The sequence below is a fragment of the Mesocricetus auratus genome, unplaced genomic scaffold (genome assembly GCF_017639785.1).
Source record: "Mesocricetus auratus isolate SY011 unplaced genomic scaffold, BCM_Maur_2.0 Super-Scaffold_100008, whole genome shotgun sequence".
NCBI classification, from domain to species: Eukaryota; Metazoa; Chordata; class Mammalia; order Rodentia; family Cricetidae; genus Mesocricetus; species Mesocricetus auratus.
The window spans coordinates 61,087,212-61,105,095 of NW_024429192.1; the positions used below are offsets into that span (position 1 = coordinate 61,087,212).

General features: G+C 45.6%; 1 long non-coding RNA gene across 1 annotated transcript; it reads left to right on the forward strand.

The window, feature by feature from the left end:
- Positions 1-7,052: 7,052 nt before the first annotated feature.
- Positions 7,053-9,137, forward strand: LOC121141789. Its single transcript, XR_005878729.1, has 2 exons — positions 7,053-7,623; positions 8,223-9,137. It is a non-coding gene; the product is annotated as an uncharacterized LOC121141789 (long non-coding RNA).
- The last annotated feature ends 8,747 nt before the right edge of the window (positions 9,138-17,884 follow it).

Here is a 17,884-nt window from a genome sequence, read left to right on the forward strand (position 1 = left end):
TTTTTTCAGTTGAGGATCCTTCTTCTCTGATGACTCTAGCTTGTGCCAAGTTAATATAAAACTAGCAAGTACACAACTTTTAAAACAAAAATATTTTTGTATTTTTTTATAAGCATGTGTGTGTGCCTATGTGGGTTTATGTGTACTACATACATTCAGGGACCCAAGGAAGCCAGAACCCTGGCATTGGATCCCTGGAACTGGTGTCATATGCATTGTAAGTCACCTGATATGGGTGCCCTCCTCCTTTCTCTTCCTTTCCTTTCTTTCTTCTTTTCTCTCTTCTCCTACCCCTTAGTAAGTATTACATATGAAAGGTTTATTTACCTTTGTTTTTGAGACAGGGTCTCACTATGTAGCCCCAGCTACTCTGAAACTCACTCTATAGACCAGGCTGGCCTCAAAGTCACAAAGAACCTCTTGCTGGGATTAAAGATGTGAACCACCATCCCTGGTCTGTGCTAAAGAGTTTTTAAAAATAAATCCATTGTGATATAAATTAAATAGTAACTCATTGATTTCATGTGTATGCCTCAATGAGATTCAGTGAGTTTACATTGTTAGGGTCATACTAATGTTTTTTGTTTGTTTGTTTGTTAGTTTTGGTTTTTCGAGACAAGGTTTCTCTGTGGCTTTGGAGGCTGTCCTGGAACTCGCTCTGTAGACCAGGCTGGCCTCGAACTCACAGAGATCCGCCTACCTCTGCCTCCCGAGTGCTGGGATTAAAGGCGTGTGCCACCAATGCCCGGCTCATACTAATGTTTTATCTCTTTGTATCACTATATATGTATTACCTCCTACACCTTCCCATGTAATCCTAGCCCCTGTGCTTGCCCTGGGTGCTTTCTCATTAAAGTTTTGTAGTCTTTACAAAGTTCATGCAAACAGGATCAGGATGTCTTCTTTGACTGGTTTCTTTTAGCATGCTTTATTTTTTTTATTTCTGAGCACTTCATACATTAACATAGAGAAGCATGATCATTTCTGCTTCCCACTTCCCCCTCCAACTCCTACTATGTTCCCTCCAACATAGCTCCCTCCCAACTTCATGTATATTCATTTGTTTATTTGATAATTTACTAGGTTCAGTGTTGTTCATACATGCATGGGTGAGTAGCTGAGAGCTACATCTTAATCTGCTGACAGTTAGCTACATAGCTAGATGATAGATACAAAGATAGATAGATGATAGATACAGAGGGAAAGAGAGAGAGAATGGGCCTGGCATAGGCTTTTGAAACCTCAAATCCCATTCCCAGTGACATACTTCAGCCAACAAGGACACATCTACTCCAACAAGGCCACACCTTCTAAACGTTTCAAAAGTTCCACTCCCTGGTGAGCAAGCATTCAAATCTATGAGCCTATGGGGGCCTTCTCATTCAAACCACATTCTACTTCCTGGCTCCCATAGACTTGTGGCTATAACATAATACAAAAATGCGTTTGGTTCAACTTTAAAAGTCCCCATAGTGTATCATAGCCTCAGTACTCTGTGAAAGTCCAGAATTTCTTCTGAGACACAGGACAATCTCTTAATTGTAGTCCCCTGTAAAATCAAAATCAAAAAGTGCATTACATCCTTTCAACAAACAATGGAACTAGAATATGCATTACCATTCCAAAAGGGAGGAAAGGGAGTGTAGTAAGAAAATATTGTACCAAAGCAAGACCAAAGGCCAGATGGGCAAACTCCAAATTCTGCATCTCCATGTTTGATGTCAAAGCTCTCTTCAGATCTCCAATTTCTTTCAGCTTTGTAGACTACAAAACACTTCTTTTTCTTGGGCTGGTTCCATACCTGGTCTACAGCTTTCCTTGGCAGATATCCACTGCTCTGGCATCTCTAACATCTTGAGGTCTACAACAAAATCCAGCTTTTATTTTTATATCTTCATGTAATGGATTCTCTGGGCCTCTGTGCAGGGAAACTTAACGTATGCCTGGTCTCAGTGACTTTCCTTAGCTGTGGAATTGGTACCAGGGAGCTGGATAGTGCTGAGACAGGCCTGCCCATTCTGCTTGTTGGTGGAATGTAGACTTTGAGACTTTGGATTAGGAAATCAGTTGATGGGCCAGACTAGTAAGGATATGCAAGACATCAGTGCTGACAGCAATGTAAATTATGATGGCCTGGTTCAATATATTTCAGAGAGGAGGAATATTAGTATGTGGCCTAGAGACCCTTCTAGTGGCATATTGAATGTGGTACCTTTGTTCTAGAAGTCTGTCTGAGGCTAAATTGAAGAGTTTAGGATTGATGGTGTTGGCAGGGGAAATTTTAAGACAGCCTAGTCATGACTGTCATGTGGTTATTAGTAATCCCATAGATCTATAATGAAAAGGAGCAAGCTGGACAAAGAGAAAAACAAAACATACAGTTTGAAGAGAAAAGGGACACTAAGAACTGTAATGAAGCTGAAATACAGTGCTCAAGGAAATATAAAGTTTATTGCAATAAAGCAAGTGGTGACCTCAGAGCAAGCCCCCACACCTGGTACCAAATTCTCAGTCACTGTTCTATTATTATGAAGAGACACCATGACCATGACCACAGCAACTCTTATAAAGGGAAGCATTTTAATTGGGTGCTTGCTTACAGTTTCAGAAGTTTAGTTCATTACCATAATGTGGGGAACATGGTATCAGGTAGCATGGCAGCATATATAGCACTGAAGCAGTGATTGAGAGTTACATCTTGATCTTCAGGCCCTTGTTATCAGCATTCAATTGCATGAGCCCATGGGAGTCATTCTCATTAAACCACACCTGGAGGGGCCCTTGAGTACACTGATGTTGGTCTCTGTGTAGACTGCAGTGTTAGGTCAAACCTTGTGATAACACCAGTGGGTTTAGCGTTCAAAGCGATACTTTTTATATGGTCCACCATGATTGATAAGGAAATCATATTCATTGTGATAGGCTCATAAAAGACCTTTTTTCTCCCAAGCGGGACCTCTGCCTAATGCACCATCCTTTCTCTGAAGTTCACATCCTCTCTTGGAAGTCAAACCCAGTCATCAGACCCAAACAGGAAGCCCAACTCTCTGGCTACCTTGGAAAAACTTAAACCATGTGGCATCAGAGGTGAAAACTCTTCGATGGGGTGTGTGTGTCTGAAGGGCAGCACATGCTGGGGTACCCCAAACACAGCTGACAGCAGATGTGGTGAGGGTGGGGCTGAGCTGTTATGCATCAGAAACAGGAGAAGGCTTCTTCAGCCCAGACTTCCCAGCAGACAAGGCTCACGGGTTCAGCACAAGATGCACTTAGGCAGACGAGGGGAGCAGAGCTGGAGCTTGGGGTGCACTGGGATTGGGACTAAGCTCCCAAGGGTGTGAAATCAGCTATGGCTGCTGAAGGCACATGCTCAGAGTGCTCACACAAACCTGGGATGGCTCTGTGTTTTCAGGCTTCAGGTCAGTTGGGTGTGTCTCTAGGCACCTGACACTTGTGAACCTCCAAGTGTGACCTGAGGACCAGCAGCACGGACATCACCAGAGAGCTCGTTAAAAGGGGAAAGTCCTGGGTCTACGACTGACAGGTGAGCTAGAATCTATCTCAGTGGACGTTTCATGAGCTTTAAGTTTGATACATCAGAAAAAGTCCACTTTTGCAAAGCAGGATTTTACCTCTAAAAAGAAGTCCTGTATCAGTGTGTTGATGAGTGGAAATGTAAAGCCTGGTAAAGGGAGAATAGAAGGATTTGTCCACACCACTGGGAATTAAGCAGATGGGACTCAAACCTGACTAAAGGGAGAAAAGAAAGTTGAAAAACTGTTTTGGTGTAAAATGGGGCTGGGAGGCAACAACTGTACTGGATTTTCACTTGACTGATGTTTCCTTAGGAAATGAGCAGCTGAGGTGAAGCTCAGTAGATGACCCATCTCAGCACCCACACATATCCTAGGCCGTAAGCACAGCAGAAACCTCCCAACACAAAAAGTTTCTAAGGCCTGGGTGACAAGCTGCTCTCAGGTTCCGACCGCCATCTTGGAAAGGCTGGTGTGAGCACAGCTTGAGCACAGCGGCATGTGGACATCCAACACGACCTAGCAAGCTCCTGGGCAAACTGCCCAGTGCGCACACGCGGCCGGTGCGCACACACATCCGGTGAGCACACGCTTCCGGCGAGCATACGCTTCCGGCGAGCACACGCTTCCGGTGAGCACACGCTTCCGGTGAGCACACGCTTCCGGTGAGCAGACTCAGGCAGGTGGGAGGGACAGGTCTGCAAATTTGCCAAATCATCATCGCCGTTCTGCACAGTGCTGTTTTCTCTGGAGCTCCGTCTCACCGTGCTGCACTGGATAACTCTCCTGTCTGGTACTGTTCCTCCATTGCTTCAGAAGCAGTGCTCTGGGGGACAAAGACAGGTGCTTCGGCGGCTTCGAAGTTCAGCCAGTGCTATCCAAGAAGAGTTATAATATATAGACAACAAATTCAAGCAGCGCCACTGTTGGAGTATCAGAGCCAAAGGAGACCTCACTCATCCCCAAGCAGTTCTTCATGATCAGTCACTGCCAGGAGGCGGAACAGAATTGGGGCAGGGCAGCCAGCCTCAGGATCTTTGCAGCTATGCCATCTTGTGTTATTAAACACTGACTCTGTGCCTGGTTTCTTCGTGTACAAGACAGGAATGCTGATAGTGCCGCCGTCCTAGAGCTGTTCCGGGAGCTCAACAGAACCACCAGCCTCCCCGGCATAGGAGACTACTAGACCATGTAGTATGTGCTTAGCTGAGGGGAGCTATTGTGACTGTTGAAGCTGCTTCCTGCCTGGGATCTCAGTAAGGGCAAGTGTGCCAGGTGCTCATGGATGCTCTCTCCAAGGAGGAGGTTTTAAGAGGTGCTGATTCTGGTGGAGCAGGGAACATCATGCTCTCTACCTCTTCATCTTTTTGGGGTTTTTTTTTTTTTTTTTGGCTGTGATATACTCTCACACTTGGATGGAAACACACACACACACACACACACACACACACACACACACACACACACACACACACACACACACACACACCCGCAACAGATTTGCAGCTGTCACGAGAGAGAGATAACATGAGAACAACTGCCAACAGCTGGGCTCCCAGCCCCACTCCCTCCCACTGTTCCAGCTCCAGCTGTGAGGAAGGAGGAAGACTGGAGCCAAAATCAGCCTCCCCCACCCCTGAGAAAATCCACCTAGATTACACAGCTGCCTGCCCCACCTCCTCCCCCTTGGGCTTTCGGCTGGAGCATGGGAAATTGGACTGGGAGGTGAGGAGCTGGGAGGCCAGGAAATTGGCTCTGTTTATTCCCGTCTTCCTGGAGAGTAAGCAGAGGACCCCCGCTGTGGATCTGGGTGTCTAGCCTGGCCTACAGCTGTTGTGTGTCTGGACCCAGCATCTGTCCTGCTCCACTGTGAGTGTTAGGAGGAGGGGTCTTTCCAACAATGGTTCCCAGGCTGTGTATGACAGTCACCCAGAGACAGATGTTACCTGCAGCATCCCAGAACAGCTGAGTGGGGTCTCTTCAAGGAAGGCCAGGGTGCTGGTGCTTTTTAAAAATTCTTAGGTGATTTTAACGTTCATAATTGAGAGCCTGTGACTGGTAAAGAGAAACGAGGCTCTTGGGAGCCATAAATCACTGGCTTCCATGACACTGGAAACAGTTCCGCTATCCACATCCAGGAAAGCTTCTGGAACAGACCTGACTGGGCTGGCAAGGTAGCCAAGAAAGGACAGATAGATGGGCACAGGAACAGAAGGCTGGGATCTCGAGGGTCCGTGCTCTCTGTTGGAGAAGCCACAGGCCCTCAGAAGCCCAGTGTGTTTGTTGTATAGAGGTTAACAGAGAAGCATGGTTTTTGTATATAGCTAAAAAAAAAAAAAAAAAAGAAAGAAACCAGCGTTTATGATGTACAGCTGTGTCAGGGAGGTGGGTGTCACTAATCCTCGTAGTCTTCCCCTCTGCCGGGGAGCAGTCTCCAAGCCATGAGTATCTGGAAGGCGGAACTATGATGGACATTTTCTGCACACTCTGTCAATGCTCACACTTGGTTCCCCCGAGAAAGGCTTTGCCATCCCTCTGAGTCCGAGGCTGTGGGGCCCTCAACATGACTGTGCCTGTGTCAACAACACACATTCACTCAAGACTTCACTCACTCACTGCTTCCTCCAATCTCTGTACTCTTACTATATAGATGGGAAAAACTGGGGAGTTGTGACTAAGCCCAAGTCCACTGTCACTTAACACTGACCATCACAGCAAATAAGTGAAAAAGGCACCCTGTGAACACGCGGGCCTTGAAGGACAATGCTAGTTGCTAACAGTAGTGACAAGACAAGGCACCTGACAATGAAGAGCTGGGCAGAGGAATGGCCATGAGCCCTCTGAATGTCATCATCTGGCCTTGGATAGATGAGGAAGGTCAGGCTTCAAAAGGCTGATCCCCAATCACTCAGTGTATCTTACGCCCTAAGGCTGGTGGCAGTGCAGTAACCCCACCCCCATGCCTGGGTAAGATGAGTCCCACCCTTTACAGAACCAGGAGTCATAAGGAGTCAGTGAGTCCCATGCTTCATATTCTGGGCTTTCTGTGTATGGAGGGCTCCCAAATTCCTCTGTGAATGTGTGACTTCCAGTGCATGCCCGGGCCTGTCCTCCGGTCTGTCTTCACAAATGTAGGTTGTGCTACAGGGGTACACACTGCTAGGATAGAGGGTGAGCAAATGAATAGCTGTGCTCAAGTGGTTTGGAAAATAATTAGACTTTGGACAGTATGTCCAGATGTGTCCTTGTGTGGAGACAGGAGGCTCCTTACAGACACAGATATTGAAGGGGAAGGAAAGAGAAAGGGGATAAGCATGGGCCAAAGACACGCTCCTCTTGTGCTACCAAGTTCTGGGAGGGGGGCAGTAAAATTCCAGGAATTTGAGAATTTTAAATTAGAACTTGGGTTTTCAGATCACAACAATATGCCTTTATAAAGGTGGGAGACAGAATACATGTTAGTGATTATTTCAAGTTCGTTTTATAACTCTGACTAATTGGAACTTTTTCTCCAGGTCTGCTGGATGAGTGTTGCAAATCTAAGAATACCACTGAGAAAGTGCAGGGCATTCTGGGTTTCACACCTGCTTGGTCCTATGTCTTCGAGTCCTTGCAATATGCAAACCCTGCATAGCCTTGGCTGGAAGGAAATCAACTGAAACTCCATCAGATCAAGGATCAAATGTGGGGTCAGGGCCAGGGCCAGGGCCAGGGCCAGGGTAGGGCCAAGGCCAGGGAAGCACCATCATGGATGTTCTCAAGCTCTCAAGAGCTTGCCTGGCCTGGCCTGCAGTTTCCCTTCATAGAGAGCAGGCTCCTGAGTTGAAGTTGCCTCATTTTTTTCTTCATCTTACCTTAAACAAATTGTGTAAAGTCCTCATATCTCCTTCCCCATAGCAAGTCAACATATGAAACCAGAGGTCAATGGCTCACAGGGGACTCTGATCAAACTGATGCCAAATCTCAGTGGAGCGAGTATGTTGGCCTTGCTGAACTGTCAGATCTTCTGATGTGAAGAGCTACATGAGCATCCTTCATGAGCACTGAAGAGAGCAATCTCAAATCAAGGGAGTAGGAGAAGCTTCGTTTGGTGAGAATTTTTATGACTGGCTGGTGGTTGAATACACACAGACAAGGGATGCTCATCTGGGAGACAAGACCAGGAAACAGGAGTGCTTGAAAAGACTGTGATAGGGTCAAGTGGGCTGTGTTCAAGTGAGGAGCTGTGGTACAGGTTCTGAATTCTGTGGGCTGTGTGCAAATGAGCCGGTGTGAGTACAGTAATTTCCCAGGCCTGGACTGGGAGAGTCCGAAAGAAGTTGGCAGTGGGCTTTCTTGACTTCCACGACAAGCAGGTCCAGGGCCATCTTGTCTCCACCCTGACATTCTCAGCTGCACTCTCTGAGATCACCCACAAGCAAATGTTTTCATGACATTGATCATTTTGACAGCAGCAAGGCATGCTCTCTAGAATGTAAGCATGATTGTCACCCATGCAGAGGCTGGACTGTTTCCCAGAGAGGGAGGGTTTTTGAATACCTTGGAAGCATCAGCCAGAAGCTGCTCAAACAGGTGACTGACTAACTGTGTGACTGAGAACTCCCGAGCTTTGCCCCCTAGAGCTTGCCTGCAGCAGCGCACGCTATCTTGTTTTGTGAGTCTTTTTCATCTGTTCCGGTTTCATGTCAGCCTCCAGCCAGAGTCCTCCTGCATACCAGATAACCAGGAGAGCCAAGGACAAGTCAAGCAAGCATCAGACAAGGTCAGCGTTTCAGAAGCCCCACGGTTGACTGAGTAGAGGCACAAATTGTCCCAGTGTACTGAGAGGAAGAGCTCAAGTGGCCGCTGGCTTTGTTTTCCCTTGCATGCTGTGGTGTGTTGCAAATGAAGTCTTGCCAGAGGAGAGGCAGGGATGTCTTAGAAGCCTAGTCCTACAAATGTGAGGCCAGAGGCCGGCCCTCCTCTCAGCTTGTTTGCTTTTCCCTGGATGGTGTGACCACGCAACTCTCTCTTCCTGTATAGACTCCATTTCTTTAGGCAACCCCCACTCAACCCCATTGCTTTGCTTGTCTAGCACCTGAGTAAGAACAAAGTAGATGATGTTAATGAATGCTGAACCGAACAGGCCAGATGTTCCTGTCTTTTTGTAATACCCAAGAGCAACCTCCCTCTGCCTTCACACCTCTGCCCCAAACACACACCCTGCCACCCCCAGCTCCCCAGTGAATGCATGCATGGTATGAGACAATGCAACAGAGGGAGGGTAGGCCTTCATTCTTGATTTAATGTAGATTTCTTCTGACCATTGTTATGGTGGAAACTTCACCCCAGCCCCTGGCATCCATATTACCAAAGAGTCTATAATGTTATGGTGAAAGTTCCAGCCAAGCCCACTCCCCTATCTTCCTCCAAACCCTGCTGCATCTCAGAAAGCCCTGCCAAATGATGACCCCCTCCCCCAGAGACGCTCAAGACCACTTCCACAGGGTATTTAAACAGCCTCCCAGAAAACAGACATGATTTTCTGGTCTCTCTTTCCCGTTTCCTCTGTGAGGGAATAGAAGGCTATCCAGGAGCATTGTATCCATTAAACATGGGATTTTTAAAATTCTGTTTGATTTGGTCTGATTTGGATTGCTGCAAGGGTGGAGAAGCTTATCAGGGTGCAGAAGCTTTTCAGTCATGTTTCAAGTGAGAAGACAAAGTCTTGAATTGCCTTCAAACTCAAAGCCATTAATACCTCACTCCCAGGATTCAAAGAGGAGCAGGTAAACAGGACGAAGTCAAGCTGATCTTTGTGGGTCGTCCCTCCACAGCCCTGTCATATAGTCATATACCAAGTCTCACAAACCGTGGCTTGCATTTTTCTGATCCACTTGCCTGTGCAGATACTTATAAAGCGTTATCAAAGCTTATCCAAGGCTGCCAGAAAGAGGCTTACTCCTTTGAGTGTACTGAGGACTGGATGGCTGACTGAGCCAGAGGACCCCAAGCTAGCTCTCCATGATTCAATTCTTTGGTTGCTTTGACTCACAGAAGGTGGTTGAAGAGTTTCTAAAGACAGAGGCCATGAACCCCAGCCCCATCCTATATTCCAGGTCACACAGTCACCCATTTCATCCTTACAGTCCTGCCTGGGGTTGCTGCTCCTGTTCACACTCTGAAGACAAGGAAAATGGGAGAGGTTTGTACCAAGATTTTTCTTTGGGGCCACCAACCAGCTCCCAAGTCACGACAAACTTATTATTAGTTTTGAATGTTCAGCTTAGCTTAGGCTCATTTCTGGCTAGCTCTTTTAACTTAAATTAACTGGTTTATCTTTCTCTACCTTTTGCCTCGGAGCTTTTTACCTTTTCTCACTTTCTAGCTGTTTCTATGTCTGGTTGGCTGGCTGGTGGCTGCCTGGCTTCTGGCTCTGGGCATCTCCTCCTCCTCCTCCTCCTCCTTCTCCTCTTCTCTATTAAACCTTAGGCAGGCAAGGTAAAAGAAATTCAGCACATCTTTTCATACTTAAATAAATGCAGCATAAACAAAAGTAATACACCTTTACACAGATAAAGTAATATTCCACAGCAGAAACAAATGCAACACATCTTTACAAAGTTAAAACAATATTCTACAGCAGAGGTTTAATGGCCCAGCAATGCTCTGGGGTTCTCTGACAAGAAGGTAAGTGTACATTTAATCCAAATCATGCCAGGCGCTCAAGCCCATGTTCCTTCCATTACAATAACACAGATATGGCCAGGTCCAAGATCCCTCTTGGTCTGTCCATCATGACTCCACACCCATGCCATGCCCCAGCCCTATAACCAGTATCAACAGATGTGAACTCTCTCAACCTTCTGAGATATGCAAATCGCTACTTTACAGGAAGTGTGGGCAGGGTTCTCTTGTCTGTGGGAACAAACATCCCCACCAGAGGGGACCCGTCATCTTCTGTTCATATAAGAAAGAACATTAGAGGTGCCTTTCTTTTTGGAGAGAGCCAGTTTCCTGTCCGCAATCCTCCCAAGGCCCAGCCATCTGAACTAAGGCTTTTGACAGTCTCTTCTCCATCCCTTCCCTGTATCAGCCGTGACGATTCTGTAAGCCAGTATTTTCTCATGCTATCTTTGGATGGAGTGTTCGCAAGCTGGGGATGGCCTCCCAGGTCCTAGAATTGAAAGAGGAAACTAAAAACTAGCGGAGAGAAATGAGTAGTTTAGAGGTGTGACCAGAAAGAAAAAGAACAAATACCAGAGTTCAGATCAAGGCTTCTAACCCCATGGAGTGGCGTCCTGATCTCCATGCAGTCCCATGTCTCTCCAGCACACTCAGGTTTCCTGCTTTGTTTTGGTTTTGTTTGTCTTCAGTCAATCTTTTGTTTCTTAGTCCAGGCTGGCCTTGAACTTGTAGCAATCCTCCTGCCTCAGCCTCCCAAGTGCTAAGATTACAAGCACACCGAGTTTTAATGGGATTCCATGGAAACTTTCTTCTCTTATTTTTTTAAGGCTTTATTTTAATTTCCCTATGTGTATGTGTATATGTGTTTGTGGTGATTTAATAAAAAAGGCTCCCCATAGGCTCATATCCTTAAATGCTTAAGGAGAGTCATTATTTGAAAGGATTAGGAGATATGGCCTTGTGGGAAGGAGCATGTCACTGGCATGAGCTCTGAGGTTTCAGAAGCCCATGCCAGACCCAGTCTCTCTCTCTCTCTCTGCTGCCAGTGGATCCAGATGCAGAGCTCTCAGCTCCCTCTCCAGCACCGTGTCTGTCTTTGTGCAGCCATGCTTCCCGCCATGACGACAATGGACTGAACCTCTGAAACGGTAAGCCAGCCCCAGTTAAATGCTTTCTTTTATAAGAGTTGCGGTGATTATGGTGTCTCTTCACAGCAATGGCACCCTGACTAAGACAGCCTATGTGTCTGTGTGAGTGTTTGTGAGTGTATGCCCCGTCTGCTGCTGTAAATGGGGGCCAGAAGAGGGCATCAGACCACCAGGGGCTAGGGTTCCAGGCCTCTGTGAGTCACTTGACATGACTATTGGGAACCAAACTCAACTCCTACAGAAGAATATGTGCTCTTTGCCAGTGATACATCTCCCCAGTGCCTCTTTATGGCAAGATGCTGGCTAAAATGAGCACTTGGGCATTAGAAATGGCAAAGCATAAACCAGGTTGTTTATTTTTTTTTCATTTTGAATTTGTGGTCAATACCCAAATCTATTTTTTGCCTCTAATAGTTCATGAAATGTGATCTCTGGACAGCAAACAGTGTCCCTTTCTGCCTTGTGCAGACGGTACTCTTACAGGACAGTACCCCTTTGATGAGTCAATGCTCCTCTAAGTGGGCGGGCCAGGGGAGGGGTTCAGGCAAACCCTCTTTAGAGCCTGTTTCTAGACCAAATGTAAATTAAGCTTGAATTCGCTTTGTTTCTGGAAGGGCCAGGCTGAGATGAGATGGCATAGCAGAGAGAAAGAGCCCTTTAGGGAGTTCCCTTTGTGTGTCATGCCAGCTTTCTGCATGGTCTCAGGTGGCCCCATCTACCCCGGGCCTCAGTTTCCCCACCTATGGGAAGAAGGATGGGACCAGATCCTGCCTTTCTGAAGTCCACTGTTCTCCTGTGCTCTCTTCCCATCTTTGTCTTTCCTTCTGTCTTTGGCCTGGCTGAGTGTGCCAGTCAGAGCATGAGAGCAGTAAGATCCCCATTGCTGGGGGAGAGAGAAAGAAGCCCGACCTTTGCACAAGGCTTTTTATAGAGCTTTGCTACCTTGCACTGTGAGTTACACACACACACACACACACACACCAGGCAGCAGCCACTGAATGCTGCATTATGGTGCTGGAACCCTCCAGGCAGAGTTGCTATTTACAGCATCCATCAGAGCAGTCTGAGGGAGTGAGGAGCCAGAGCTGTCAGCCTTTGCCAGGCCTAGCCAGACTGTGTCCAGCACAGGGACCTCCCAAGGAGACCGGAGCAAAGGAAATCGGGTTGGAAATTCACTGGCAGCCTACATTTGACCCCATGGAAAGTGCTGGCTTGACCTAAAGGAAAGGTCACTATTTAGTGTGGCTGACTGTGCTGTTCAAACACAATGTGGTGAGGTTGCCTCCTATACCATACCATCCTATAGCTGCCCAGGGGGACATAACGATTAGAATGCTTGGTACCTGTCCTCAGAGAGTTTGCAGTCCAGTGACAAGAGCAGAAACAATTACTGCGGATGTGATCTATTTTTACCAAATGCCATTCTTGAAGTACGCAGACAGTCTTGAGGGGCACAGAAAATCCGGAAATTGATTCTGAGAGATGGTATGTGATTAACTGTGATGACCAACTTGCCCAGACCCAGCAACAGCTATGAGATGGGAAGGCACTTCTATGTGTTCTCATGACGGTGTTTGTTTTGTGATCACAGACTGGAGGTTTGGGGTTCTAGTGAGTGGATTAATCTCCTGACTCATTCATAGCATGATGACACTGTTGGGAGGTGGTAAAAGGTAGATGTGGTTGCAGGATGTAAGTCCCTGGGGGTGTGGCCTTGGAGCTACATTTTATTTGACATCTTCCTATTTCCTATTGCTTCCTGGATGCCATGATGTAAGCTGTTCTGCTCTTCTGCACCTTCCATACCCTGATGGACCGCTAGAAGAGTGAGCAAAGTAAGAGCTTCCTCCTGTCTTAGTTAGGGTTTCTATTGCTCGGAAGAGGCACCATGACCACAGCAACTCCTATAAAGGAAAACATCTAATTGGGGCTGCCTTAGTTTCAGATCCTTAGTCCATTATTGTCATGGCAAGACTCATGGCAGCACGCAGGCCAACATGGTGCTGGAGAAGGGTGCTGAAAATTCTACATTTTTATTCAGAGGCATCAGAAGGAGACCTCTCACTAGGCCTAGACTGAGTATATAAAGCCTCAAAGCCTGGCTCCACAGTGACACACTTCTTCCAACAAGTCCACACCTCCTAATAGTACCGCTCTTTATGGGCCAACATTCAAACACATAAGTGTATGGGGCCATTCCTATTCAAACAACTACATTTCCTAAGGTCTGGTATTGTGTCACAGCTCTACAAAACTAATCCAGGGTAGGAAGGAGAAAAGACTCACCTAGAAGAAATGTTTCCTGAGTTCTAAAAGACAATAAAGATTTCCCAAGGTGAAAGAGACAAGAAGGAACATCCTTGGGAAAGGCCACAGTAGCTCTGGAGACTCATGTTGTAGACATATGAAGTAGCCTGAACTGTTACTGGCTAGCCTGGGACTTCTGTGTCTCAGAGATGTTTCTTGTAGAACTAGTAGAAGACTTGGAAGCTTCTGTATCCAGATATCCAAACTGATATTCTTTTAGACTCAGACTTTTCACTTGGATTATGTATATGTGCACTGAATTGTATTGTTTCCTCTTTCTTTTTGATTCATAAAGATAAATGCTCTGTAACCACCTTGGATATTTGCTATTCCAGATGATTATTTTAAATAAGTTTTAATTTGCAGAAGGCGATCAAAATAAATACACAGAGTTCCTGTAACCTTTCTCTTGGTTTCCCCAGTGTTAACCTCCTACAAGTCAATCATTGACACTATGACATTACCATTATGCATTAAATGATGTCTATGACTTCTATGACAGGCTTCTGGGTTGCCAACTTGCCTTCCTTTCTTTTAGTTGTGAGTTGAAATGTACTCATCTTAGAGGATGGAAGAAACAAGGTCTTCCCTTTCATGGTGAGCAGCTTCTACTTATCCGTTTGCATGAGCCCATTCCCCCAAATCGAAATGAGATGTCTTTCTAGATGGCCCACTAATATGCTATTCTTTCTCCACTCTCTGTTGTATTTTGCCATCTTTACTGGTCTCCTCAATAGAACTTATTATTGTCACTCATTGATTGTTTATGGGATGGATGGAGTAATTATATCTGTAGCTGCAATTTGTTGTTGACACCAGAAAGATGGCACCTCACCTACAAACTGAAGTGTCTGAATAACTGCTGGGGACCTGTAGTCAGACTTTCTTTGGACCCCCAGTTCCTAAATAATGACATGAAAAGTTGTTATTAACTATGAAAGCTCAGCCTTAGCTTTGACTTGCTTTCCAACTAGCTCTTACAGCTTAAATTAATCGGTTTACATTAGTCTACATTCTTCCATGTGGATCATTACCCCTGCTCAGTACTGTAGGGCCCACTTCCTCTATGTGTGGTTGGTGAAATCTATGTGCCTCAGACTATTCCCTGAGTTCCTATCTCTGCTTGCAAGTCCCACCTATCCTCTCCTACCTAACTATTGGCCATTCAGCTCTTTATTAAACCAATTAGAAGGCACCTTAGGCAAAGAAACATCTTTACAGTGTACAAAAAGATTATCCCACATCAGGGAACAAAATGCTTTATGTCACAGCAGCCCAGCCACATTGCAGATGGAAATTAATGCCATTTCCAGCCCCACTCTGACCATCTTCAATGATGAAAGGCAAGGACAAGTCTGGAATCACAACTTCCTTGAATGTCGTGTCTGGGAGAGTACCGCAAATCCAGTGCTTCCCAGACCTAGTTGGCTGATTAAGAAGTTCCAGGAATGGGTCTAGCAAGTTCCCTGGTTACTAAGCTTGCACAATGATGTAGTTCCCTCCAGGACTTGGCACTGATCCAAGAGCTGGTACAGGAAGTCCCTCTGTAGGTCAATGTGCTCACTCTACAGCATGGGGGATCACATGACTATGAATGTCCTTCTAGCTCTGACTTTGCTGATAGATTTTGTCTTTGTTCTAATCTTAAAAGAAGCTGCTAAATTGAAATGTAATATACATCATGAATATATATATATATATTCAACACTAAAACATTCTCTTCTGGAAGTCATAGAGAACAGAAAATATGATTCATTTCTTAATCTTCAAACTTGTTAATCTCAGTCTCATTTTGTACAACATAATAGCAGAGATTTTTATGTAGCATGTCATTAGGATTGATGGGTGAATGATTTTAATTTGCAATTGTAGTTCATGTCTATTCTGGCTGCTGGGCATTGGTCAGCCTTTATTTTTGCATATATGATATATCAGGTTTTATTACTAACATAGCAGAGGTTTATAGTCCAAATTAGATCAGTCCTAATGTTCACATTTCTCCAGAATTATAGCTTTCAGTGCAATGAAGCCAAATTGCAGTAGATGTTCTGTAATAGTTTGGTTGCTATATGGAATAAGAAACAACATATGTCAAAGGTGGCCTATTCCCTGCTGTCCCTGCCACCGCCTTCCCCCCCACCCTTTCTGGATAAAGAAAATAATGGACCTTTAGGAACATCATAGGCAACTGATGCCATGTGTCTGCTCAGCTGTAATGGGTGCAGGTGGTCTGGGTGGAGACAAATGCCTACCTCTTTGTTTATCTACTCCAGTAAGAATTGTGCTACTCCTAAGTCTGCATCTTTCCTACCCAGGCCTCTTGCTGAATGTAGTCTGGGCCAAGCACATGGGTAGGCTCGGCAGGAGATGGTGAAGGAGCTGGCCATCAAGGAGTATGGCAGTCCAGTGGGGAAGGGACTCTAGGGGTTCCGATGAGGGTTCCAATGAACTCATTGGTGCACTTGACCAGCGTTTAAAAGGCCAGCTTAGCTGTACTGTTCCAAGGAAACAGCACTGAATGTTCCATACAGTGAGAGGGGAAAAGATTTCATGGTCTGTGTGGTGCTTTCTTCTTCTTTACTACATCCCCATTTGTAGATACTGTTTCTGTCCTGCCTGGCCCTGCAGTCATTTAGCCCCAAATAAACACACAAAGACTTACATTAATTATTAAACTATTTGGTCAATGACTTAGGCTTCTTATTGGCTAGCTCTCTCTCAATTATTAATCCATTTCTATTAATCCAAGTATTTCCACATGGTCTTATCTTACCGGAGAATCTTGCTCCCTCAGCAGCTACATGGCGTCTGCCCTAGCAGCCTCTGTGTCCTCTCCCCAGAATTCTTCTCATCTCATAGCCCTGCCTATACTTCCTGCATGGATACTGGCCAATCAGTGTTTTATTTATCAACCAATAAGAGAAACATATATACAGAAGGACATCTCCTATCGCCCATTTCCAAGAAACATAGAGGAGTCAGCTCAGCTGCCTAGTTAGTCAGAAGTACATAAGAACATGCAGGATCACTAGTTTTCTATGACATCTTTCCTATCATGCAGGTCCATGGAGAAAGACACCATGGCTTTCCTGTGGTTTTAAGATTTACTGTTTTATATGTCTGACTTGGGGACAGGGCTACTTACAGAAGCCAACCTATCCCCTGAAGCCGGAGTTACAGGCAGTTATGAGCTGCCCGATGTTCCTGCTGGGAGCCTGACTTCGGACCTCTGGAAAAGCAGCAAGTGCTCTGAACTCCAGCCATGATGTTCTCAACCCATGTCCCCGGCTTTCCATGGGAGTGGGGAGTGTGGGAGTGAAATGAAGTACATCTGACCTCTCCAGGTAACAAAGGGTACTTTCTCACAGTTTGCCTTTGGGGTACATTGTATTTGTAGGCAGTGCTTTCATTGGGGTATGACTAGGTTCTTTCCTTCTTCGCTTTCCTCTTTGTTCCCGAGAACACACACTGAGCTTCCACTGAGCACCAGATCCTGTGCCAGATGTTAATTGATTGGCAGACAGAGTTGAAGCAACTTCTGACAACATGAACAGGGCATTTTGAAAGCTTGAGGGTCACCTGTGGTATTTATGAAGCAGTTGCTGTGTTGTGCCACAGACACAGCAATAAAATTGAAAGAGATCTTATTTTAGATCTCACACTCCAGAATATCTATGAAATGGGACAGATGTTGTTGAGTGACAAAATTCTGAGAGTCCCTCCACCTTTCTTTCCATCAGCCACCCATTCACCCACAGGATCTGATGAGGAGGATTACCATACACAGGATAGGGAGTCATATGTTATTTTATTAGGGAGAAATCACTTATGTGAGAAGCTGAGAACTGAGGTCAGCACTCTGCTTGTCTTTGACCTCGACCCGAACCCTGAGAGAGCCCTCTCCTCTTCCTCCTAGCTCTTTATCTCCCTGCCTTCTCCCACATACCTGTGGCCACACCCAAATGGGCGTGGTTAGGGCTACAGGTACATGATCTCTCCCTACAATTCTCCTTTTAGTCTAAAGAAAAGATTTAGACTTGAAACAAAACTAAATTGTGTCAATATACAAAATGTCTCAAACATATATAAAGCATATATACATAGATGATGATAATTTACCTATATCCCATCCTAAGCATACCTATCCCATCTAAACCTTAAACTTATCTGAAAGAGATGCCCACGTCCGAACACCATCTTCCAATCCTGACCCTCAACAATTGAAAACTA